The sequence below is a fragment of the Etheostoma spectabile genome, unplaced genomic scaffold (assembly GCF_008692095.1).
Source record: "Etheostoma spectabile isolate EspeVRDwgs_2016 unplaced genomic scaffold, UIUC_Espe_1.0 scaffold00001427, whole genome shotgun sequence".
Classification (NCBI taxonomy): Eukaryota; Metazoa; Chordata; class Actinopteri; order Perciformes; family Percidae; genus Etheostoma; species Etheostoma spectabile.
Genome location: NW_022602751.1, coordinates 189,429 through 215,235, shown reverse-complemented (window position 1 = coordinate 215,235; position 25,807 = coordinate 189,429). Strand labels below are relative to the sequence as shown.

Sequence of the window (25,807 nt, the reverse complement as noted above, 5' to 3'; positions counted from 1 at the left end):
CTAGATCTTCACTATATGTAAACTGTCCTGAGATAACTTCTGTTAGGATTTCACTGTATACATTTCTGGAATGGAGTTTGTGTAGTTGAGCAAAATTGAACTAGGACAGAAGCATGGTCCACATAATTACACGTACGTAGACACTTTGAGCAATGCAGGATCCTTGTGTGGACCACGTTTCTGTGCTTAGTGACGACATCTATTGTAATTAACATAAATTCAGTTGGGCCTTTATAGAAGATTACACTGTTTTCTTTCTTTTAACTCTCTTTCATACAGTAGATGAGATTTGAATACTTTCTCAGACTGTGAAGGTAACCACATGGTGGAGGCCCAGCCATTGTTTTGCTGCATCATAAGCATATCCAACATAGAGTATGTGGGGGTATAGCTCAGTGGTAGAGCATTTGACTGCAGATCAAGAGGTCCCCAGTTCAAATCTGGGTGCCCCCTGAAAGGATGTGTGTAGGCTATCATATTTATGATTGTTGTTGTTGATACTTGAAAAAAGCATACATATAACTAATATTTCTTCTTTCCAGAAGCCCTTGTGCTTTCTCCCCTCTCAGACTTCCTTGGATTGTGGAGGCACCTGAGTAGTGGATGCAGCTGCTGCCGTGGTCCTGCTGGACGCCCTGCACTACTACTGCTACTATTATTAGTAATAGTTCTATTACCTTTACTGCTGCCATAATTACCCCTGGTCATCTTTTCATTCCATTCTCTCTCTCTATCTCTCTCTCCCTCTCTCTCACCCTCTCCCCCAACTGGTTGTGTCAGATGACTGCCCACCATGAGCCAGTTTTAGTCTGAGGTTTCTGCCTGTTAAAAAGACATTATTCCTCCTACAGTGAGGAAAATAAGTATTTGAACACCTTGCTATTTTGAAAGTTCTCCCACTTCTCAAATAAATAGTTTAAAAACCATACATTGTGATTTCTGGAATTTTTTTTTAGATTATGTCTCTCACAGTGGACATGCACCTACGATGACAATTTCAGACCCCACCATGATTTCTAAGTGGGAGAACTTGCAAAATAGCAGGGTGTTCAAATATTTATTTTCTTCACTGTACTAGGTAGACAGTTATTATTACATTAGCATACCAGTGGATTTGGAGGGTGGCCTGAAGTTTGGCACAGATGGCCGGCCAAACACCTTCAAGCTGTTTTAAAAAGTGTTTTGAAAAAGGCCTTAAAACTTTTCTTTTTAGCAAAGCTTTTGGTCCCCTTTAGATGTTTTTTTTATCCTCTCTTCTAAGAATAGCTTTATTTTCTTTTTTATTCTTTCTTTTTTGTTTTATTTTTCTCTTTTTCTTTTTTTACCTGTAGCACTTTGAGATTTATTGATGAAAAGTGCATTATAAATTAAATGTATTATTATTATTATTATTATTAAGCTGCTGGTGTTGACGCACTGGGTCACATGCCTGGCATAGGTGAGCAGAGACGGACGATGGCCTATTGGTCACCGCCGCTGTCCCCTGATCCTGGTTCCACCTGTTCATGCCTTCCAGGAGGTAAAGTTGAAAATCATCTCAACACATCACAACACAGTTTAATTAAGTTATCTGTGAAAGATTTACAAGTTTTATTACTTATGCTATTTTTTCAACTGCACTTCTTTTATTTTTCAGACTATATTATCCAATCATGAGATTGAATTGCTGCATCTTGTGTACTTGGCGGCCAACGGATTTCGTTTTTAATGAAAAACAAAAAACAGCCAGTTTCCCAATTACCATTAGCAAATAGGGAAACAAAAAACGGAGACCAACCCGTTTTTTCGTTTATGTCATTAAAAAACGGAAAACGGAAAACAATCTCGTTATCCGATTGTCTTTGATGCGTTTATAGATGGTAACCGGAAAATAAAATATGAGTGTATACGTCTCATTTCTCATTTTATAATGTTTTTTTTATTAGAAGAAGCGGGTAGTGAAGACGAGGGGCAAGAGGAGGATGAGCAGGATGAGGAAACTTGTGTCAAAAGATGGAAAAATCAAAAGGTCCTCAAAAACGTTTTATCCCAGTTGCCCTAGACCTCATCGCCACGCCACCAAAAAACAAGCAACAAGCAAGTCCCACAACGAGGCCTTGGAGAGCCTGTGGCCTGAGGAGAGCGGCAGGGCCATTTCCTCTCCAAGCACAGTCAGGATGGCCGAGCGGTCCAAGGCGTTGCGTTCAGGTCGCAGTCTCCACTGGAGGCGTGGGTTCAAATCCCACTTCTGACAACTATTGTTTTCATCTGGAACTAATGTCTGAGATATGATATTGGAAATAAAGAACTTAGCTGTTCTTTGTATTTAAGAGGACATGAATGTGAGCAAGAAACGCAATTGCAAGTACAGAGTTTTGTGAGCATCTTTATTGTCAACACATGTAAAGTTACCCTCTGTTTGTACACAGTAGACATATCTACTGCTGTATTCACTGTCTGTGCCAAGTCCTTAAAAACCTGTTCTTGACTTGCTTTTTCCCACATCCTCTGAACGCTTAGCTAACTAAAGGACTTAAGTTGGCCAATAATTGTTGCCTTTTCATCTTCACTGTGATTGTTGTGCGCCTTTAATAACACACATGTGGATATTATGAAAGAAACTGCCTAGAAAACCTACCACCATTTGTAAAGGTTCCATGGTGTAATGGTTAGCACTCTGGGCTCTGAATCCAGCGATCTGAGTTCTAATCTCGGTGGAACCTGATTTTAAGCCACAGCACAGGTGAAAAAGATCAACTTTTGAAATCTAGTTTAAAGTAAGCTTACAGGTTTAATGTCCTTGGCCATTTAGACTGTAAACAGTATGTAGTGGGGCATGTTGAGGAGTCACCTGGTCGTTAATGTAACTTGATGGAGCTCCAAATTTGACAGTATTGACTGGAAGTGATAGGCTTTGAGTTACATGGGGGATACACACTTTGCATTCAGTCTCGTAATCACCATAAAATTTGGAGATTCCTGAAATTTGAACTTGTGTTGCTGCAGTCAGAGTATACAGTGCTCATCCTGAATGGGCCAGTATAGTGCATCAGAATTGCTTGTTGCATGGTCTATTAGCTTTGGAACCCCCCTTTCCCCACAGCTTTCAATTGTCAGATATGGGTGGGGGAGTGGGCACTGTGTCAGACCCTTCTGTGTAAATAAACAACGAAAGAAGTCTCTTGGACGAGAGACAAAACTTCTGCGGAGGACCTTTTACCAAGTCCAGTTGCCCTCGGCCTTGTTGTGAACTTTTGGGGTAATAGCATGGATCAGGAACCAAAACGGACACATCTGGACTCAAAGTGGGCATTGTACGACAATATTTGACACGTTTAGACCATGAAGACAGTTATCAGTCTATTTCCCATCTGGCAGGGACATTTCTGGAATCAGGTGGACATTGTTGACAGAAACATTGGTGGATCTTGATCCCACCATAGGTTTTGGCCTGTATTGCACATTGCCTTCACATCCCACGCAATGTATTGCCTTTGTCAAGCACGTTGCCACCCTGGTGACAGTTGAGAAACCTTCTCTTGTTAACTATGACATGGATGACTGAGAAACTACTATATCATGACATGTTTAATTTACTATATTATAATTTTTTTAAACAGGTCCTACTGAAAATCAGTTGGTTCAGTCAGGATGGCCGAGCGGTTGAAGGCGGTGCGCTCAGGTCGCAGTCTCCACAGGAGGCGTGGGTTCAAATCCCACTTCTGACAACAATGTTTTCATCTGGAACTAATGTCTGAGAGTTGATATTGGGAATAAAGAACTTAGCAGTTCTTTGTATTCAAGAGGACATGAATGTGCACGAGAAAAGCAATTGCAAGTACAGCGTTTTGTGAGCATCTTTAAACCGATGGATATGATTAAAACCTGTATACAGACCTACCACTTACCAATCACATCACTGGAAAGTCAGCATTACTACAGGGTCATGACAGGGTAGTGGATGTCGTCAAAATGGACAGTAACTGCCAGAACATGATTTTCCTCAAGAACATTACTTTTCATGGTGCTGTCAACCACCTTTTACAGCAGTTATATCATGATTCATCTCACCATGGAAATCAGGTTGCAAGATAATCTCTGGATTCGTTGTGTCACCAGCAAAAGAGAAGTAGCAGAGGATGGTTTTGATCCATGGTTTAGGAGGCCAGTGCCTTATCTATTAGGCCACTGGGGCTTTACATTAACCAAGTTCACCAGATTAGAAGAAATACATATACAGTTCTGAAGATGTGATGAAACAGTAACCTTGACCTTTGACCTCCAAAATCGAAATCAGTTCATCCGCGACTCCAAGTGGTTATGTATGCCAAAAATAAAAAGTGATTCCCTCTAGAGGTTCAGAGATATTGCATTCACAAGAATCGGATGGACAGACATGAGGACAAAGTCACCTTGACATTGAACCTTTGACCCCCAAAATCTCATCATTGATTTACGAGTTCTTGTGAATGTTTTTGCAAAATTTGAAGAAATTCCCTCCAGGGGGTCCAGTGTAATCACATTCACAAGAATAGGAAGTGCTTTCAAACATGTTGTTGCCCTTCGATAGCTCAGTTGGTAGAGCGGAGGACTGTAGAGGCACAAAGTTAAGATCCTTATGTCGCTGGTTCAAATCCGGCTCGAAGGAGCCCTATTTTTAAGAGTTTCCCTTCACGGGTAAATACAGTATTTCTGATTCTGATGTAGAGATGGACAGACGACCCACAAGCATAACAACTTCTTGCAGAGACATAACAAGAAAAAAAAAGATGTTGGGGAGACAGAGTTAAGCCCTGACAGAATAGAGAACTTCAGGCAAAAGTTGTGAAATAGTGCCAAGTGTGACCAGGAGAATTGGGAAAAAAAAATACCTTCTCTTTTCTCCTGTTTTGTACACAACCCAAGAGAACTTTCACCAAATCCCTCAGTTGAATCACAGTCAATACTTGTCTCACAAACCGTCTCAATGTCCAATTTAAATAATTTATCCAACAGAATTGAAACTTTATCTTACCCCCGCTGTTAGAAATTGCTTCCTTGTTGTTTTGATTTCAGATTGGAATCAGCGAGCCCTCAGTCGTTTCTGACCCTCTCTCTCTCTCACAGATGTTTTTGCGAGGTTTAGAGGCAGGTGATCATCAGATCCCTGGATGTTCCCTCATCAGTCACCAGCGAGTACCGATCTGATCCCTCCTTGAAATCCTGCCGACAACGCCAAGTTTGTTGTGGAAGTTTCTTGAACAGCGAGGGAGGAATTTGGTTTGAAGTGAGACTCTGTTGAAACAGAATAAAGACAGGCTGCCAACTGAATTACAGGTTTTTGGTATTCGGTATAAAGGTTTAATTGTTTTCTCGAGAAAACAATTTGATGACAAGAACAGCTTTTTACGATGAACAGAGTTACAGAGTGACCACAGTTCTTTGTGATACAATCAGTAATACACTTCTTTATATCTAGTGCCCCCAGAGGAGAAAAAACATCCCTTGTTTGGAAAACGGTTTAATCTGAAAGTGGACCTCAGGCAGACAGTTGGAGCTCTTACATTTTTCTGAATCTGCCCTCCTTGTTTCAAGTTTCTTGACCAGTCATTCTATCTTAGCTGAAAAGGACATCTTGTCTCTTGGATAGGCTTTGGTCTCGACCTGGGACCTGGGACCTGCTATGATAAACATAGCTTTAGGCAACTGTTTCTGTTAGACTTTATGCCATTTTTCTCCTTGGTGGGAAAATGCAAAGTCTCAACAAATTCAGTTGTCTCCTACAAGGAGAAGACACTGAGGAAAGATACAGAAGTTATATATTCTGAGAGGCATTGGAGATCTTATTATGAATAATTAATTTGAAAATCATTGGTTAAACGTAATTTTCCATTACAAGTTACTGTTTGAAAAATTGAAAATAATTGTTATTGAGATAGAGGAGATGAAGTGTTTATGACCCATCAATGATGACAAAAGGATATATCTGCTGTCGGGGGGCTGATTTAAAGGAAATGGTACTCTTTAAAAGTGTTGGGGTTCTAGCGTTACACTAATGAGGAAGAATTTGACAAATCAACCAAAAATAAGTCCACGAACTTACTCTTTCAAATCTTACACCTGAATCTGTCAAGTCCTGACCATACCCTGACCGGGAATTGAACCCGGGCCGCAGCAGTGAGAGCGCCGAATCCTAGCCACTAGACCATCAGGGAGTCACATTTATTAGATGACATCTTTGTAGATGTGAGTTTCCTTTTCACTAACTGGAATGACTCATATTGTTTTAGGCGAGTAATGGCGCCTGGCTAGAGCTTCAGAAGGCAGGACATGACAGATTACACATCTGTCACATAGTCAGTTTGTAGTCTTAAATACCAAGTCTCTTGCTGTTCCTTGACTAGTTGGCCACCCCTGCTTTGCAGTTTCTATCAGTGTAAAATGAAGCAGAGGATGGAACAATTTGGAGGCATAACAGAGAACTGGCTTTACAAAGCTGCCGCGACCCGGATTCTAACCGGGGTTGCTGCGGCAACGACGCAGAGTACTAACCACTATACAATCACGGCCCCTTAGTAGCAGTAGGGCCTTGTTGTTGTGAAAGCATAGTGGGAACTCTGAATATCAACTTACTGATATTTTCCCTCTTTCCCTGATTGTTGACTAACAAATGAAAATGTCATGGATGGTTTATCTAGCACTGCTGATTCTGTCCTTCAGGGACACATTTGTTTTTCAAGGAAAGATGATTAGCAAGCAAAACAGAAAAAAAAACAGCTTGATTATTGCTGTAGTTGACTGACACTTAGAGGCTTAGATGAATTAACACACATGTTGAAATGATAATTTCTCATCATTTGGCTCTTTATAGATGTACATTTTCTTTGTAGAGTTTGTCCTGGGGGGTAAAGTTGGAAATGACGAACAAGGGATTTAGTCGCTAAAGAGCACTACGGGTTAGCCAGGAGTCAAACCTAGAATCTTCTGATCCGTAGTCAGACACTATTATCCATTGCGCCACTAGCCCAAATTTAGCATGAACAATAGCTGTGTTCCAGTTAAAAGTTTGTTACAGTCCAAAATGGGGACTCTTGCAGGACTTTTTTTGACTTCTGGGGAGCAATAGACTCATAGGGGGGGTAAGAAGAGGAAAAAGGGGAAGAGGGAGGGAAGAAGGAAAAAGAGGAACAGGAAGAGGAAAAAGGAGAAAAAAGAGGAAATGAGAGAAAGATGAGAAAGATGCAAAATTACACACAAAGAAAATCACATCTTCAAAAATAAGTGTGATGGATGTGACTCCCTGATGGTCTAGTGGCTAGGATTTGGCGCTCTCACCGCCGTGGCCCGAGTTCAATTCCCGGTCAGGGAATGGTCAGGACTTGACAGATTCAGGTGTAATATTTGTAATGTTAAGTTCCTGGACATGTTACTGGTTGATTTAGATTTTTCATATTCTTCCTCATTAGTTTATCACTAGAACCCCAACACTTTTAAAGAGTACCATTTCCTTTAAATCAGACCCCCGACAGCGGATGTATCCTTTAGTCATCATTGATGGGTCATAAACACTTCATCTGTCTCTAACTCAATAACAATTCTTTTCATTTTTTCATACAGTAACTTGTAATGGAAAATTACATTTAACCAGTGATTTTCATATTAATTATTCATAATAAGATCTCCAATGCCTCTCAGAGTATATGACTTCTGTATCTGTCCTCAGTGTCTTCTCCTTGTAGGAGACAACTGAATTTGTCATGTCTTTGCATTTTCCCACCAAGGAGGGCTCTGCTGATTCCACTCTGAAATCCAAATGACAAGGAAGCAATTTTTTCTTTTGCTCTTATTCTGAAATCAACTTTTCTCTTTCAGAATAAGAGCTTTTGCAGCTCTTTTATAGACTGGACAATAACACCTGTTGGAGATGCCGGGGATTGAATCAGGGCCCTCAAACATGCAAAGCATGCTCTCTACCACTGAGCTACATACCTTGAATGCTCTTAAAGTTGTTGTGATTTTAGTGTGCCTTCAATATCACACATGTGGATATTATGAAAGAAACTGCCAAGCAAACACTAGCAACACTATTAAAGGTTCCATGGTGTAATGGTTAGCCCTCTGGGCTCTGACTCCAGTGATCTGAGTTCAAATCTTGGTTGAACCTCGTTTTAAGCCACAGTATGGGGGGAAAAATCAGCCTTTCAACTTTCCATATCTAGTTTACAGTAAGCTTTCAGATTTAATGTCCTTCGCCATTAAGACTGTAGCTACATCCCCTTAACGTGCTTAGACTTTTTATTTTTTTCTGAGATCATTGAGCAAGAGAAAAAACCTGGGTGAAATATGTAATATTTATGTTGCATATGGTTTCAAAACATGACGGTGGCTGGAAATTGAATAAATAAGCTATTTGTTTTAGGCCTATTGGCAGACAGCCATTTAAAATGTAGCCAATGGCACATAAAGAATAAAGAATAAAGAGTCTTTTCTCCATGTCCACTGTAGTTTCTCAGCGTCTCTCTAGTAACATCTGTCTGGTCCAGATAGCTTTGTCATTCATTAGGCTACTTTTACTTTTATACTTTAAGTAAATTTACATGCCTCTAATTTGTTACTTTTACTTGAGTAAAGACATTAAATCAGTACTTCTACTTTTACCAGAGTCTTTTTTAACATAATTATCTTTACTTCTACTTCATTACGGGAAGTGAGTACTTTTGGGATCTCTGGATGTTAACACGTAACTTCATCTGTCTTTGCTGTTGCATTGCGATAAAAATAGCTACATTTGTGTAAAGTAATCGACAGGCTTTATGCCCGTGTTGAGTAGGGAGGGAAATGTAATGCATACCCCTACGTTTTATCTTCTTCTAATATTTATCATGAAACGAGGAAGCGATATAGAGCCCTAGTGAACAAAAAGTGAGAAAAACAGCAGTGAGAGAAACAAATCAAGGGACTGAAGAGCAGGAAGAGGGAGAGCCAGAGGAGTTCTGGGAGTTTGGAGAGAGGGCGTGTGATGAAAGTGAGGGCTCTGACACACAGAGGGATATTCCAGAGGGTGAGGAAGATGAAGAAGAGGGTGAAGAGCATGAAGAAGAGAGTGAGGAGGAAGAAAACAGAAATGAGACAGAGAGAAGAACAGCCAGAGGGACAGCAAATGGATCCATGTGGATCAAGTACTGCACCATCAGGTTTGGGTTGAAGAAGGTTCTTACTATTTTCAAAGCAGTGCAATTACACTTTCATTGTAGGTCTACTGTGTGTCCTTAAAATGGTGCTTTCTGCTGGAAACCTTTCAATACAACGTTTCATTTGCAGTAAACACTGCATTGTCCAGCAGAAAGGCAACAGGTGTGTAACTTTTTGACTATGATTTATACCATAGCAGTGCAATCATTTTGCCCAGGTTTGATTTCCAGCCACTGCAGTTGCATTTACAGGTTTTGAAGCCACACAGCACAACAAGCACTTTACATGTACATATTTTACAGTTTTTATTGTACTGTATTTTGTATAGTAATGTTGAGTAGTATATTTTTTGTTCCAGTTGCTCCAGTTTTTATGTGTGTTATTGTTACTGTGTTGCTGTTATTTCCATTTTTATGGATTAAATAAGAGCCATGACGACATGGTGTTGTCTGATTGATGGTAGCAACTGTAATGGAGTCTGTCAGGCCTCAGGGGTTCTCCGCTGTAAAAACAGAACATATTTTATAGCTGTGATGGCCGAGTGGTTAAGGTGTTGGACTTGAAATCCAATAGGGTCTCCCTGCGCATGGTCAAACCCTGCTCACAGCGATTTCCAACTACAGAATTAATAAGAATACAGATCCTTACGAGTTGGCTCCTTCTTCTTAGATCCATGAAGACACGGTGATTCTTCTTTCAGTTGCATATCGCGATATAGTCAACTAATATCAAATAATCCATTCATTAATTTTCCTTCCAGCAGCACCGAAGACGTTAAAATCAGGCCGTCAGCGCCCAAAGTGCCTTGGCCGGTAAAATTCATGTTTATTTCACCTCTGACTTCAATCAGCATCACATGCACCTGAAACCCCACCCGACAGTGATGTCACAGGGTCATGGTGTACACCTGGGCCACGTTCAGCCCCAACAGAACAAGGTTTGAAAGCATTAAAAAATGGGTTCAATCCATTTCAGATATGTATTGCCACAACTGGGCAAAATTAAATAATGCTTGTTAAGCACTATAGCAAAAATAAATAACAAATATATAATCTCTTTGTAGTGCTGATAACAAAAGTATTAACTGATTATCAAGCACTGCTGGGATTTGGACCCAGGATCTCCTGTTTACAAGACAGGCGCTTTAGCCACTGAGCTACAGCACCTCCTACAGGTTTGTCTGTCATGCAAGATTACAATGAGCTAGTGAACAGGGTTCCAATAATCCATCCATCTTTGTCGAGCAGCAGCAGGGGACCCCAAACTTCCCTTTTCCGAGCAACTGGGTGATCTCGAGGCGTTCCTAGGCAAGGTTGGAGATATAATCCCTCCACCTAGTCCTGGGTCTTACCCAAGACCTCCAGGTGGACGTGCCTGGACTAGCTCCCTAGGGAGGCCCCCACGAGGCATCTTGGCCTGGTCACCAATTTCTCATTTTTGTATTGCAGCACACCCAGCTGCTAGAGCTTCTCAACGATCTGGAAGAGTGCTGGGCCCTGAAGTGTCCACCTCAGTCTGGTTCAAATGGTGACTGGTCCACCTGGTGGACTGAGCTTCCCCGGCTCTAGTTTAATGTTTGTGTTTCTTGTTGTTTAAACAAGTATAATATTAATGAAATGTAATTGGTAATACGTTATATTACTGTGTTAAAGCAAAAAGGTATACATTACTTTATCTGCGTTACTTTTGTAACACGTTACTCCCAATACTGCCAGTCAGTAAACTGTATGTTTAGCTTATTCAAGGTAAAAGAGAAATTAAGACTTAACATTATACTTGCTAATGGAGGTGCTGTGGCTTAGTTGGTTAAAGTGCCTGTCTAGTAAACAGGAGATGCTGGGTTCAAATCCCAGCAGCACCTTGTTGTTACAGAGATTACCTCAATTTGCATCCCATCATCATGTCCACCCAATCCCCCTGCTACCCATTAAACAGGTCACTTTGCATTCAGTCTCGTAATCACCATAAAAATGAGGTATCACTGAAATTTGAACTTGTGTTGCTGCAGTCAGAGTATACAGTGCTCTTCCTGAATGGGCCAGTATAGTGCATCAGAATTGCTTGTTGAATGGTCTATTAGCTTTGAAACCCCCCTTTCCCCACAGCTTTCAATTGTAAATTGTGCACTCTTGGGGTCATAGCATGGATCAGGAACCAAAATGGACACATCTGGACTCAATGTGGGCATTGGCCGGAAATATTTGACACGTTCAGACCATGAAGACAGCTATCAGTTTATTTCCCATCTGGCAGGTATACTTGTGGACTCAGTTGGACATTTTGAAGATAATTGCACAATGTTGACCCAATTGTCAGTCTATTTCCCATCTGGCAGGGACATTTCTGGATTCAGGTGGACATTGTGGACAGAAACATTGGTGGATCTTGACTCCCACCATGGGATTTAGCCTGTATTGCACGTTGGGGTACAAGGTCAATAAGATGCCATTAACATCCCGCGCAATGTATTGCCATTGTCAAGCAAATTGCCACCCTAGTGACTTTCTTCCATGTCTCCATGAACGCCCATATATTTGGGCTGACAATTACAAGAGTAGCCAAAAACCCTAGTCGACCCAGTCCAAACCATCGCGGTAAGCCTCACTGGGTGTCCAAACTAAAATGATACGAGGCAAGTTGGTTGGTCCTTACTGATGTTTATATCTATACTCACAATGCCCTGTTTTTAAAACACCAGAAAATCACAAGTGTTACATGTGAATAATCAATGTGTGAGTAATCAGGAAGCTCACATAGAAGATAGTTGCAGGGTCTACCAAATGTGTAACTTTACTACCCGTGAGCGGTTGGAACCTAGGTAGAAATTCCAGAGCAGAGTGGCGCAGCGGAAGCGTGCTGGGCCCATAACCCAGAGGTCGATGGATCGAAACCACCCTCTGCTAATTGCTATGCTTTGTATCTGTTTCCTGTCTGTTGATGTTTAACAAAGCATCAGTTTCTGAAATGAAATGGTTCCACCTAAATACTGGAGCATAAAACATTAAATACACTGCAGTACAAGTATATACATACTGTAAAACATGTACATTTAAAGTGCTTGTTGTGCTGTCTGATAGTCTGAGGTATAAAAGAGAGAGCATACCGCTTAGTTTGTGTCACAGGAGTTCTTAGTTTACCACTACGTTCTATAACCCTACCAGTCAGATTACCACGGGAGTTAGTATCTTTTGCAGCTCTTTTAAAGACTCTACCATAATACCTGCTTGGAATCAAAGCCATATCAACTGCTTGGAAGGCAGCTGTGCTCACCACTATACCACCATTGCTGGACAATATAATGTTCTCTGCAAATGTTGCAACACATCTGGTCATTGAGACTGAAAATAAATGCTCAGAGATGCAACAGTGGCTTCCAGTACCTACGAGGTATTACAATATTGTCCATGTCTGCCATAGAGGGATGTGTGACCACCATTAAATTATGGATTTTGTTGTCAGCAGGATTCAAACTTGCGAGGGGAGACGCCAATGGATTTCAAGTCCATTGACTTAACCACTCAGCCAGAACAACCTGTAAAGCAGTAAGCTACCGATTTGGACTAATATTTATAACCTATTCAAGGCATGTCAATTCAAAGTGCTTTACACAAAAAGAGTTAAAAAATAAACAAATAATAAAGTAACAAGAGATAAAACACAAGAACGAACAGTTAAAAAATAAAATTAGATAAAACACAAGAACAAAAGTTCCTAAAGAAAGGCAACATCAAAAAGAAAGGTCAGCGTTCTGAATCAGCTGCAGCTGTCTGATTGATTTTTTAGGGAGACCTGTAAAGACCCCGTTACAGTAGTCAAGTCTACTGAAGATGAAAGCATGGACAAGTTTTTTCAAATCCTGTTGACACATAAGTCCTTTAACCCTTGATATATTCTTAAGGTGATAGTAGGCTGACTTTGTAATGTCTTAATGTTGCTGTTAAAATTCAGGTCTGAGTCCATGACTACACCAAGATTTCTGGCTTTGTCTGTTGTTTTTAACATTGTTGTTTGAAGCTGAGCGCAGACTTTTAATCGTTCCTCTTTTGCTCCAAAAACAACACCTCAGTTTTTCCTTCATTTAATTTCAGAAAGTTCTGGCACATCCAGCCGTAATTTGTTCAATGCACTTAGTCAGTTTATGTATTGGACTATAGTCCCCTGGCAACAAGGTTATGTAAATTAGTGTGTCGTCCGCATAACTATGGTAACATATTTAGTTGTTTTCCATAATCTGACCAATGTGGAAGCATGTTAAGAACCAGTATTAATGCAAAGAAAGGACTGGAGCATTTATTGTAGAGAATAAGTATGCTGACACTGATGTATTGAGACAACAGTGACTGAAATTCTAATTCAATCTACATATCGGTCTTCTTAAAGACCTAAATAGATTTTCTCACCTCAGAGTCATCTGGAGCACGTAACGATTAGCTTCTGTCCCTCTGAACCCTGAGTGACAGTCACTCTGCAGTGAATGAGATGCAGTTCCCCCCCTTAGTCTAACCAAGACTATACTTTCAGGGATCATTTCTAGAGTTTCTGACTTGAGGAATGTGTTTCTAAAGTGTTTGGTCTCACTGACCACGATGATGAGTTATGATATTCCTTTCTGAGCGTGAAGCTGACAGAGAGTAATGATTCACTTCATATGCTCTGTCATTGATGATTGTTCTTTACTTCTTAATGGAGTATTGAGGAAGGGAATATGATCAGAGTGGTAGTAGTAGATGTGTGGAAACCCAACATGAGTGAAGATAATAGAACATGCTGAACTTTCTAATTAACTGCAGTTATAGTTAGTCTTGAAGTATGTTTTGTCCATGGTGGACAAGGTTATTTGAAATGGTTTACACCTACTTTCTTGACTTTGTAATGTTTTATGTCCAGTGTTAAAATGTGAACCGAGTTAAACCATAATTTATTTTTATTTCTACCTTTGCTTTTCCTACTTTGATATGTCAAAAAGGTGCATTGTTTGAAAGCCCATCTCTACACATCCATGTTCCACTCCCACAGGGGTTTCCACTTGACTAATCAGACTGTGTGGCCTTTACAGGCTCAGCTTGATTGACATGTATTAAAGGGGTGGAACGGTACACTGAAGTCCCGGTGGACGGGATGGCATGTTGGAACGAGGTTTGAGTACATACAGCAAATACTTGAAGCCAGGTTACTCCACGAGTGGATACGGGGCATTGAAGGTGACGTGGAAATCCTGATTGATTCAGTGATTTTTGGCCCTATTTGTATTTGGATCTAAAGGCTGGTTAACCACTGTAGGGAGGAGACGTTGGACAGTTTTTTTTGTCTCGTTCCGGTGATTGGCATGTCTGGGTGATGGCGTTGGATATGCGTTAGCATGTTGGATGTATTTCCACTCACATAGCAACAACGCTGATCCCCAGTCCTCGTTTTCTCCACCACTTTCTCACCTGTACTACTGGAACTGACTGGGAAACCAAAGTTTCCCCGTGGGTCGCCACCACTCGCCGTAGGAGAGGCTGCTCTTCCTTAGTGCTGCTGGCTCGGACTCATAGGAAGGGAAATATGGGGCAAAAGGTGAGAGCTTGCAGAACAAAAAAATCTGAACTTATATGTTTAAATTATAGCCGATAGATATCAGAAATCCACCCATTACCTTAATTTATGCGTTGTACTTTTCCCTTGCCGGGTGAGTTAGGGAAATTGTTACAGCATAGCACAGTTTTCTGTCCACCTCCACACGCGTAGTCTTCTCTTCAAGCAGATTTACTGCCTCCTGGTCTTGTCTTGACCTGGTTACCACTTTCTCATTTTCGTATGGGAGCACATCCAGCTGCTAGAGATTCTCAACAATCTGGAAGAGCTCCATGTTGGAAGGAACAGTGGACGTCAGAAGGTACTGTTGCGGCCGTAGCTGTTGCTCTACGATCCGTGCTGGGACCTGAAACGTTCCCCCCCAGTCTGGTTCGAATGGTGACTGGTCCATCTGGTGGACCGAGCTTCACTGGCTCTATGGGGGTGAGATGTGGATGATCAGCACCAATGGGAAGGAGTGGGCTGGCGTTCTCAAACTGCTGAAGGGAGAGACCTGCCAGGTACTTATACCTCTTCTGCAGACTGGCTAATGGATAGGATTGATCCGCCAAGCCTAGGTGAGCTAAGCCGTTACTCCCAATACTGCCAGTCAGTATACTGTATGTTTAGCTTATACCAGGTAAAAGACAAATTAAGACTTAACAGGGTAGCTACTTGTGGAGGTGCTGTGGCTTAGTTGGTTGAAGTGCCTGTCTAGTAAACAGGAGATCCTGGATTCAAATCCCAGTAGCACCTTGTTGTTGGAGAGATTACCTCTTTTGGCGTGTCATCATCATGTCAACCCAATCCCTGTGAAAGTACCCTGGTAGCAAATGAAAATTGCCTGTTACGTTTACACAGAAACACCAATAACATGCCCACAAGGTGTTCTATTTGCCTGATAACTAATGAAATTAATTAATAAATGCGCTACTTTGGCTCCACTACAGTTCTGTGTCACTCAACTGCTCCATTTCACTCACCACTCACCAGTCAGACTTAATGCCCCGCCCACAACAACATCTGATTAGCAGGCAACTTAAAAACAAGTACAGGTAATCTCTGCAACAACAAGGTGCTGCTGGGATTTGAACTAAGGAACTTCTGCTGACTAGACAGGCACTTTAACCAACCAAGCCACAGCACCTCTTGGGATGAATAAGGATCCATGGCCATTATGGAGGTACTCGGTGTAAACAACTGTGGTGGTTGGGTCATCTGGTAAGGATGCCTCCTGGGGGCCTCCGTAGAGAGCTGGTCCAGGCACGTCCAGCTGGGAGGAGGCCTCGGGGAAGACCCAGGACTAGGTGGAGAGAGTACATCTCCAACCTGGCCTGGGAACGCCTCAGGATCCCCCAGTCGGAGCTGGTTTATGTGGCTCGGCAAAGGGTAGTTTGGGGTCCCCTGCTGGAGCTGCTGGACAAAGATGGATGGATGGAGGGAAGCCTTTTCACTAGCTCATCGTATTCTTGCAAGACAGACTTAGATGCAGGAGGTGCTGTAGCTTAGTGGTTAAAGCGCCTATCTTGTAAACAGGAGATCCTGGGTCCAAATCCCAGCAGTGCCTGGTTGTCACTTAATAAAGTGTTTCCACATGGTTGCCGATACTTAACATGTGCAACCAAGTTAATGCCTGATTTTCTAGAGCACTTAAGTGACATGTGGTGTTGTTTTCTACCATAACATTACATGTGTCCATGTAAAGCGAATGAAAGCCTTTTGTTGGAGGTGTTGTTGCAACTTTAGTGTGAAGATTATAAAGTTTTTATTATCATGAATTTCAGTCTTACCTTGGAAGCTTAGGGCTCCTGCACACTGCCTGCAGGACGTGAGCGTGTCAGCTGAGGTTAGAGTGTCTACCGTATTGGCCAATACTGTTGACATAGGAGAAATTAAAACAGACACGCCACACAGCAAACGCTGTGTTGACTGTTGAGGAGGACTAAATTAGAACTGTGTTTTAAGCTTTTCATGGCTTTCCATGAGAAAAAGCATGATAACAGCTGTTTTCAGTGTTGATGGAACATGGCCTGACGGAGGGAGTGGTTAATGACCTTTGTGATGAGGGGACTCATGGCATGGAGGTTGGAGTTTACCAGGGCTGTGGGGAAAGGGTCTCTCATCTCTCAAGGTCCTTGCATAAGACTTCTGTTGTTCTTGGTAGGCCTGCCTATGAACAGTGAAGCGTCGCTCAAGGACACGTCCAGCTGTTTTCATTTGCCGGAGTTCGTAGGGGTCCCCTACTGGAGCTGCTGGACAAAGATGGATGGATGGAAGCAACCCTGTTCATTAGCTCAATGTATTCTTGCAAGACAGGCTCATCTGTAGAAGGTGCTGTAGCTTAGTGGTTAAGCGCCTTTCTTGTAAACAGGAGATCCTCGGTCCAATCCCAGCAGTGCCTAGTTATCACTTAATGAAGTGTATGCATGTGATTATTAATAAGTGCAACAAAGATACCAGTTGCATGACTTTACAGAGCAAAAAGGGACATGTATTGTTGTCTTGTACCATAATATTACAAGTGGCCACATTCATCCCCTTCAAAACAAGGTTTAAAAGCATTGACAAATGTGTTCAATGCATTTCCCTACTCAAAAAATATTTGCAAAGGAGTGTTTTCTTTCAACATCTATTATTGTCCACAACCCTGTGCCAGGGTACAAGCGGCCAAAATACGTTTCCTCAGGATGGGGGCTGGCATCTCTAACCCAATGGATGGTGGGGACTTGGAGTAGAGCCGCTGCTCCTTCATGTCGAAAGGAGCCAGTTGAGGTGGTTAGGGCATTGGGTAAGGATGCTTCCTGGGGGCCTCCGTAGAGAGCTGGTCCTGGCACGTCCAGCTGGGAGGAGGCCTCTGGTAAGACCCAGAACTAGGTGGAGAGAGTACATCTCCAACCTGGCCTGGGAACGCCTCAGGATCCCCCAGTCGGAGCTGGTTGATGTGGCTCGGCAAAGGAAAGTTTGGGGTCCCCTGCTGGAGCTGCTGGACAAAGAGGGATGGATGGATGGAACCCTGTTCACTAGCTCATTGTATTCTTGCAAGACGGACTTAGCTGCAGGAGGCGCTGTAGCTTAGTGGTTAAAGCGCCTGTCTTGTAAACAGGAGATCCTGGGTCCAAATCCCAGCAGTGCCTGGTTATCACTGAATGAAGTGTTTCCACATGGTTTGTAATACTTGATATGTGCACCAAAGATGAAGCCTAATTTTCTAGAGCACTAAACTGACATGTGATGTTGTTTTGTACCATAACAATACATGTGTCCATGTAAATCGAATAAAAGCCTTTTGTTGGGGGTGTTTTTGCAACTTTAGTGTGAAGATTATAAAGTTTTATTATCATGAATTCCTTCAGTCTTACCTTGGAAGCTTAGGGCTCCTGCACACTGCCTGCGTGGCGTGAGCGTGTCAGCTGAGGTTAGAATGCCTACCGTATTGGTCAATACTGTTAACATGAGAGAAATAAAAACAGACACGCCACACAGCAAACGCTATGTTGACTGTTGAGGAGGACTAAATTAAGACTGTTTTTCAAGCTTTTCATGGCTTTCTATGAAACATGGCCTGCCTGGAGGGGGTGGTTTATGACCTTTGTGATGAGGGGACGTATGGCATGGAGGTTGGATTTTACCAGGGCTTTGGGGAAAGGATCTCTCATCTCTCAAAGACATTGCATAGATAGGACTTCTGATGTTCTGGGTAGGCCTGCCTATGAACAGCGAGTCATGAGGCCTTAATGCGTCCAGCTGTCAAGGACACGTCCAGCTGTTTTCATTTGCCGGAGTTTGTAGGGGTCCCCTACTGGAGCTGCTGGACAAAGATGGATGGATGGAAGCAACCCTGTTCATTTGCTCATTGTATTCTTGCAAAACAAGCATATCTGTAGAAGGCGCTGTAGCTTAGTGGTTAAAGCACTTGTTTCGTAAACAGGAGATCCGGGGTCCAAATCCCAGCAGTGCCTGGTTCTCACTTAATGAAGTGTATGCATATGATTTGTGATTCTTAAGAAGTGCAACAAAGTTACCAATTGCCTGATTTTCCAGAGCACAAAAGTGACATATAATGTTGTCTTGTACCATAATGTTATTGTGGCTGAAAACAGTCTATAGAAGTGGAGTGGAATGCTGGCTTTAATAGGTGCAGGTGGGCTGCACGCTGTTAGGTCAGCCATTTTGGGAATCACTGGTTTAGACTTCCACCGATGACACTCATCAAGTGTGCAGTGATGACGGATGGCCTCGCGCCCCTCTCACCCATCTCACTCCGGACACCATCTCACCCGGACACAACCTGTTCCAGCTTCTCCCCTCTGGCAGGCGCTACAGAGCACTGTACGCCAAAACCACAGAGTCAGGACCAATTTCTTACCACAAGCCATCACTCTGATGAAATATTTGCACCGCTCTTCTATGGCTTCTGAATGAGAGTAAGTTTGTTGTTTTGTTTGTGAGTAGACTCAAGGGGTGCTGTGGCTTAGCTGGTTAAAGTGCCTGTCTAGTAAACAGGAGATCCAGGGTTCAAATCCCTGCAGCACCTTGTTGTTGCAGTCATTACCTCTGATGAAATATTTGCACCGCTTTTCTATGGCTTCTGAATGAGAGTAAGTTTGTTGTTTTGTTTGTGAGTAGTTCTGGAACAATAAGTTGAAATTGTAGGATTTTAAGAGTTGCGGTCCTAAACTGTTAATTACAGTTCTAAAATGTTACATTGTAGTTCTAGAACAATAGGTTGAAGTTGGCTGCGAAAAAATCTCACGTCTGGTCTGATGTACACAAGTTTACACAGACACCGTTGTCACATTTAAGAGTAAACTTAAAACTCTCCTCTTTGATTTAGCTTATTGTTAGGAGTCGCAGCATTCGCCTACCCCCAGACCCCCTAGGGAGAGCCCCCATCCCCACACATTACAAATCCTAATTTAAACCTGAAGGATAACGATGCTGAATGAGCCAAAGAAATTGCTTTGTATGCAGCAAAATATGGGATCCCCCCCCCCCCCCCAATTTCACTCCAAGGTTTTTGGAAAAGTTGGCAGCTCTGATATTATGTGTAGTGGATCCATACTACAGTTTTTTTACAATTGCTATGACAGATTTTAATACAATAATAATTTTCCAAAACTCTTAACACAGTTAGCACTAATCCGCATGTGTAAGCTATACTATTAACACATTTCTTGTTGCTTTACCACATAATGCATATAATTAACTCAGATTTAAAATGCTTAAACTCCTTTTACACACAAGCTCAAACAAGACCAAACGATAGACTTTTACTGCCAAATTGCCAATGCTTTAACATGTATGTCAGAACAGATAACACTATGTTCTAAACCTGACCTTACAGCTAAAGGCAAAGTGAACAACTATTCATATTGTGAATTGAAAAACAAATACATTCCCTGTATTTTTTTATTCCATTGCTAATGAGAAACATCTTATTGAAGTTATGCAATTGATGAAATCACAGCTGATTCCCATACAGAGAGGCTGGTGAACGAGTACAGCCAAACATCAGCCGGGACACAGTGGCATCTACTGTCCGTATTTCCAGAGAAACCAACAGGTAGGATATTGCTTCTCCTACATCAAAGTGTAAATACTGTAAAATTACCATTTACAGTATTAGAGTGACTTTATGCCTGGACATTCAGTCCAGAGTTGTAGAGGACAACCTTGTCTTTGGGAACATTGCAGCAATCGGCATAACATCCATTTCTCGGACTCTAGGTAAACACAGAGTCCGAATGAAACAACTATACAAAGTTGCTTTTGAAAGGAACAATGAACGCATCAAAGAACTCCGTCACCAATACGTCCAGGTAAGGTTACGCAATACAGTCATTACTGTAAACTACTCTATAAACCTGGAGTACATGAGGACATACAGTAGATATACAGTACAGCACAGCAGTTACATACACTGTGTCTAATCACTTTCAGAGAGTCATGGAGTTGGAGGCCAATCAAGTCCCACATGAAATTATCTTTGTTGACGTTCAACTTGGCGAAAAGGCGTCGCCGTGGGAGCAACATAATTGGAAAAAGGGCCCCAGTTACCGTGCCGGGCCAGAAGGGAGGTAACATCACCATGTGCGCCGCAATCTCCAACAATGGTGCACTCCTGCATAAATGTGAGACTGGCCCTTACAGCACCGACCGCCTTCTTCTGTTTTTAGAAGACCTGCACCAAAGACTGGTGCCAGAGGTAGAAAGGGGGCAGGTGGGAGACCACTTGTCAATATATGTGATCACATGGGACAATGTGGCACTCCACCATTCCCGTACGATCACAGCCTGGTTTGACTCCCATCCAAGGATGATGTCCCATTTCCTTGCCCCTTACTCTCCTTTCCTCAACCCCATTGAGGAGTTTTTCTCTGCCTGGAGATGGAAGGTTTTTGACCATCGTCCACATGACCAAATGTCCCTCTGGATGCAATGGATGCAGCATGCCAAGACATCACAGCTGAACACTGCCAGGGGTGGATAAGACATGCAAAAAAGATTCTTCCCACGATGCCTTTCCAGAGAAGATATCAGGTGTGATGTGGATGAGAACATGTGGCCAAATGCAAAAGACTGAGCAGATTAAAGATTACTTTTTGTTATTATTATTATTCTGGTGTTCTTTCTGTTTGTATATCTTGCAGTAATGTCCTTCTGCAAATAAAGTCTTTACTGCAGCAATTCTGTCTCTGTCTTTTTTTTCATAAACTGTACATTCTCTAAAGCTACTCTGAGATGGTTATTCATTTTTTGTATTGAATTTCTTCAACAAAAGAAACAAAATGCATGTGCAAAACACAATCTATGGTTAATACAATATACTGTCTATTGTATAAGGGACTACCTGACACATGTAAAATTATGAAGTTTCTGGAATGTCAGCTGATGATAGTGTTTTTTTTGTCATTGTGTTATGATTGACTAAATGTTCCTGTTGGAGGAGAACATGTGTTAGTGTTTGGAATAATTATTTGATTTTGAGACATGTTTGCAGTGTTTTGTTAGACATAGTTGTGTAGTGTTAGAGTATTTTCATATTTTGAAAATTAGTTTTGGAGTTTAGTTTACAATGTGTGATTTTGAGCATGAAATTAACTGTTTCGCCAATTGTGTAGTTTTGGGTGTGTTGTTGTGTTAAGAGTTTAGAAAACTTGTTAAATGTATTGAAAATCTGTCATAGCAATTGTAAAAAACTGTATTTTAGATGTGTCAGGTATGCCTTTATACAATAGACAGTATATTGTATTGATCATAGATTGTGTTTTGCACATGCATTTTCAATTCAATTTTATTTATAGTATCAATTCATAACAAGAGTTATCTCGAGACACTTTACAGATAGAGTAGGTCTAGACCACACTCCAGAATTTACAAGGACCCAACAAGTCTAGTAGTTTCCTCCAGAGCAAGCAACAGTGCAACAGTGGTGAGGAAAAACTTCCTTTTAGGCAGAAACCTCAGACTGACCCAGGCTCTGGTAGGCGGTGTCTGACGGGCCGGTTGGGGTTAGAATGAAGAGTGGAAATTACAAAAATAGAAAAAATAGTAGTTTGTAGAAGTTCTTTGTAGTAGTTCATGGCATAGCAGGGCACTGTGGGCACAAGGCACAGCAGGAGAATTTTTTGAAAAATCTCATAAAGTCGTTACTACTAAGAGCTATGGGAACACTTGGCTCAGTAGAGCTGTGACCATCCGTCAGCCAGGCTACAGTGCTGAAAAGAAACCTCACTTCACTTTGTTCACCATTGCATTGTTTTCACTTTTCAGAACCGGAGTACAGCTAATACTACAGTCAATGGTTAAGGTCACATTATATTCTGATTATGTAAAGATATATATCACCGAGGTTCCGTAGTGTAGTAGTTATCACGTCTGCTTTACACGCAGAAGGTCCTGGGTTCAATCCCCAGTGGAGCCAAATTTAAGGTTTAAAGTAAGAACTATGTCCTGTTACCATCTTGAAAAGTCTTAAAAAAGGGAGTGAAAGACACTTAAAAATCAAAAAAACCTTCTCCAAAGACATATCGTCTATCTGAAAGACTTCTTCACTGCTTTTGCATTGGTTTCGCTTCTTAGAACCTGACCTCCACATTTTATTTACAGTATGGTTTGATTATGTTAAAGATGACAGTATTACACAGGTTCCATAGTGTAGTAGTTATCACGTCTGCTTTACACGCAGAAGGTCCTGGGTTCAATCCCCAGTGGAACCAGACTACGCTTTAAAGTAAGAACTATGTATTGGTACCATCTGGCAATTGTCATTTGAAAAGTCTTTAGAAAGAATTGAATGCAAATAATGAAATATAAGCCCATGTCTTTCCAGAACCTCACCTCCAGCCATTATTTTTACTGTATTGTTACAATTATGTTAAAGATGACAGTATGTCAGAGGTTCCATAGTGTAGTAGCTATCACATCTGCTTTACACGCAGAAGGTCCTGGGTTCAATCCCCAGTGGAATCAGATTTATGGTTTGAAGTGAGAACTATACCCTCTTGCCACCTGACTTGCTTTAAAGGTGCTCTAAAGACGTTTTGTCTCTTCTCTGAAAGACGTCTTAAGTTCTGATCTAACAATGGGGAAACCCAACTATTTACCTTTGTGGGGTGGTTGAATGGTGTTTACTGTGAGAATGTTTGATGGTCGTTCTGACTTGGCGTTGAGAATCTCCAAGAACCATAACGAGTGTCAGAACTGAAGACTTGGTTGAAGCTGCTCCAAGACATTTCGTCTCCTATCTGAAAGTCGACTTCAGTTCTTATAGGGCAAATGTGCGTCGTCAATTTCGTCCAAAAAGTTCTGTTTTTGCCACTGATGGCGTCAAATTATTATTTTAAGTTTCTGACAACATTTGGAAAGGATCCCTACAGAGATTAACCTTGTACCTAAAGAGGAAGATCCTTAGTTAGATCAGTTTTGTGAAACGGCTCCAACATCATCATCACCAAACCCATCGACAGACAGCAAAAGAAAGTAGAAATTATCTGTGGACTTCACTACTGGTGACTTATTTTGTATACCGTCATATTCTGTTTTTGCACAAGTTGTAAGTCTGTTAACAGTTTTGATGAGATTAACTCATGACCATTTCTCTGCTTCTCATACAGTCCAGTATGGACTCCCCCACCAGAGCATCTCTGGATTGGAGGCTCCATCTTGGCCTCTCTGTCCACCTTCCAGAAGATGTGGATCAGCAAGCAAGAGTACCATGGGTCCGGCCTTCACAAATCCTTCTAAGCAGACTGTGCCTCCTTCCAAAGCCCAACAACTTCAGCTTTGTGGTAACAACCACACCACATTTTGTATACATTTGCAAATACAGGTTATTTAGTTTTCAGCGGGATTTAAAATGTTCAATTCGTTTTGAGAGTCAATTCAAATGGTAACTACATTGTTCAGACTTGTATTCGCCTCTGAATGCTGCCCAGTGTTTGCTGCATATTTAGACATCGTTTTAGTATCACTTGTATGTCAATTTTCTGTTCTTTTGCACTTTCAGAGTTAAAAATATCTTGTTCCTGATATTTGTACCTGAAAATAAAATGTATTACTTTTGTACATGGGCTAAAGTCAATTATTTGGAATTTATTAAATTCAATAGCATGTATGTAAAATATTAAAAATTGTTTGTACAGCCAATGCCAAATAGTGTAATATATTGTGAACAACAATTACAATAAAACTAAAATACAGCAAGACAATTACAGTATCATTTAGCAAATTGTACTTACAATATGATTACTGTAAGGGTATTATACAGTAAAACTAAGTTACACTAAGGATAATTTACTACTGTAAAACTAAGGTACAGAAAGGGTATTATACTACTGTAAAACTAAGGTACATTAAGGGTATTCTACTACAGTAAAACTAAGGTACAGTAAAACTAAGGTACAGTAAGGGTTATTTTTACTACTGTAAAAACTAAGGTACAGTAAGGGTATTCTACTACAGTAAAACTAAGGTACAGTAAGGGTATTACGTTACTGCAAACTAAGGTACAGTAAGCGTATTATTTTACTGTAAAACTGAGTTACAGTAAGGGTATTATACTGTAAAAAAACATATACAGTTATGATACAGTAATCGGGTAGTTACAGTAACGTGTTGCCAGTAAGTTACCGCAAATATACAATAAAAAGTCTAACAGTGTTCAGACAAACATCATTGACTTTCTTTCTTGTAAAAAACACAACTTGCTGACACACGTACAGTTGTGTGTTCAGAATAATAGTGAATAAAACAGTGAATAATGCTCCAAATCATCCTTAAGATAGCTTTTAATTCCATAACATAAATACACTGGGAACACTGTACATTCAATTCCAAATCACACTTACGTTATGACCAATAGTGTGTGTGTGTGTGTGTGTGTGTGTGCGTCTGTCTTTGTGAGCATGTATGTGTGTATATATGTTTTTGTGTGCTTGTGTATGTGAGAATGTATGTGTGTGTGTGTAACATGGTCACCAGGAAGTCCTCCTGGTGTTCGGATACTGTCGAGATAAACCTCTTTAAACCATATTATTCTGCTTTTTACCCTGCCTGCTGTCAAGTTCCAAAAGACGAGCTCCATAAGCTGCGGGTTACTCCTAATGACAGCTGTACATATGTATGATGTGTACTTATATATATATACGTGTATGTGTGGTCTCTTCTAATGACGGCTGGTGTCTTCTACTCAGAAACCCAGGTGGTGTAGTGCAGGTGTAGTTCTGTCCAGCAGGAGTTATTCCATGCTCGGCTTTACTGAGGAATCTGATGTAGAACTGGATTGGTCTGTGGCCGGGGTGGTTCAGTGGGTAGAGCGGCGCACGTGTATTTTGAGGTTATGCCTCGACACAGAGACTGGCCCGAGGTCCCGTGCTTTGCGATACAGTCCCCTGATGGGATTACTGGGAGAGTGGCCATCTTTAATTGGTGCCTGTTCTTGTGTATTTGTCTTTTTATTTAGTTTTAGTTTTTGTTTTATGGACCATGAGTCTAATAATGAAGGCTAAGTATAGTGTAATCAGCTCCTACAATCATAGCAGAGACAACACATTGGTGGCTTTCAGCTATGTAATATATGCAAAAGGTAGAGGTGGGATTT

At 41.3% G+C, this 25,807-nt stretch overlaps 14 non-coding genes across 14 annotated transcripts; 13 read left to right on the top strand and 1 right to left on the bottom strand.

Annotated features, from left to right (window-relative positions):
• The first annotated feature begins 381 nt into the window (after nucleotides 1–381).
• Nucleotides 382–453, top strand: trnac-gca (transfer RNA cysteine (anticodon GCA)). Its single transcript has one exon. It is a non-coding gene; the product is annotated as a tRNA-Cys (tRNA).
• Nucleotides 454–2,150: 1,697 nt separating this feature from the next.
• Nucleotides 2,151–2,233, top strand: trnal-cag (transfer RNA leucine (anticodon CAG)). The gene has a single exon. It is a non-coding gene; the product is annotated as a tRNA-Leu (tRNA).
• Nucleotides 2,234–4,539: 2,306 nt separating this feature from the next.
• On the top strand, nucleotides 4,540–4,627 carry trnay-gua (transfer RNA tyrosine (anticodon GUA)). Its single transcript is given in 2 exon segments — nucleotides 4,540–4,576; nucleotides 4,592–4,627. It is a non-coding gene; the product is annotated as a tRNA-Tyr (tRNA).
• Nucleotides 4,628–9,677: 5,050 nt separating this feature from the next.
• trnas-uga (transfer RNA serine (anticodon UGA)) lies at nucleotides 9,678–9,759 on the top strand. Its single transcript has one exon. It is a non-coding gene; the product is annotated as a tRNA-Ser (tRNA).
• A 484-nt stretch (nucleotides 9,760–10,243) lies between these two features.
• trnat-ugu (transfer RNA threonine (anticodon UGU)) lies at nucleotides 10,244–10,316 on the bottom strand. The gene has a single exon. It is a non-coding gene; the product is annotated as a tRNA-Thr (tRNA).
• A 621-nt stretch (nucleotides 10,317–10,937) lies between these two features.
• On the top strand, nucleotides 10,938–11,011 carry trnat-agu (transfer RNA threonine (anticodon AGU)). The gene has a single exon. It is a non-coding gene; the product is annotated as a tRNA-Thr (tRNA).
• A 2,644-nt stretch (nucleotides 11,012–13,655) lies between these two features.
• LOC116675037 (small nucleolar RNA U3) lies at nucleotides 13,656–13,869 on the top strand. The gene has a single exon (XR_004328277.1). It is a non-coding gene; the product is annotated as a small nucleolar RNA U3 (small nucleolar RNA).
• Nucleotides 13,870–16,200: 2,331 nt separating this feature from the next.
• trnat-ugu (transfer RNA threonine (anticodon UGU)) lies at nucleotides 16,201–16,273 on the top strand. Its single transcript has one exon. It is a non-coding gene; the product is annotated as a tRNA-Thr (tRNA).
• A 1,494-nt stretch (nucleotides 16,274–17,767) lies between these two features.
• trnat-ugu (transfer RNA threonine (anticodon UGU)) lies at nucleotides 17,768–17,840 on the top strand. Its single transcript has one exon. It is a non-coding gene; the product is annotated as a tRNA-Thr (tRNA).
• Nucleotides 17,841–18,592: 752 nt separating this feature from the next.
• Nucleotides 18,593–18,665, top strand: trnat-cgu (transfer RNA threonine (anticodon CGU)). The gene has a single exon. It is a non-coding gene; the product is annotated as a tRNA-Thr (tRNA).
• Nucleotides 18,666–19,166: 501 nt separating this feature from the next.
• trnat-agu (transfer RNA threonine (anticodon AGU)) lies at nucleotides 19,167–19,240 on the top strand. The gene has a single exon. It is a non-coding gene; the product is annotated as a tRNA-Thr (tRNA).
• A 3,317-nt stretch (nucleotides 19,241–22,557) lies between these two features.
• trnav-uac (transfer RNA valine (anticodon UAC)) lies at nucleotides 22,558–22,630 on the top strand. The gene has a single exon. It is a non-coding gene; the product is annotated as a tRNA-Val (tRNA).
• A 222-nt stretch (nucleotides 22,631–22,852) lies between these two features.
• Nucleotides 22,853–22,925, top strand: trnav-uac (transfer RNA valine (anticodon UAC)). Its single transcript has one exon. It is a non-coding gene; the product is annotated as a tRNA-Val (tRNA).
• Nucleotides 22,926–23,105: 180 nt separating this feature from the next.
• On the top strand, nucleotides 23,106–23,178 carry trnav-uac (transfer RNA valine (anticodon UAC)). The gene has a single exon. It is a non-coding gene; the product is annotated as a tRNA-Val (tRNA).
• Nucleotides 23,179–25,807: the final 2,629 nt, after the last annotated feature.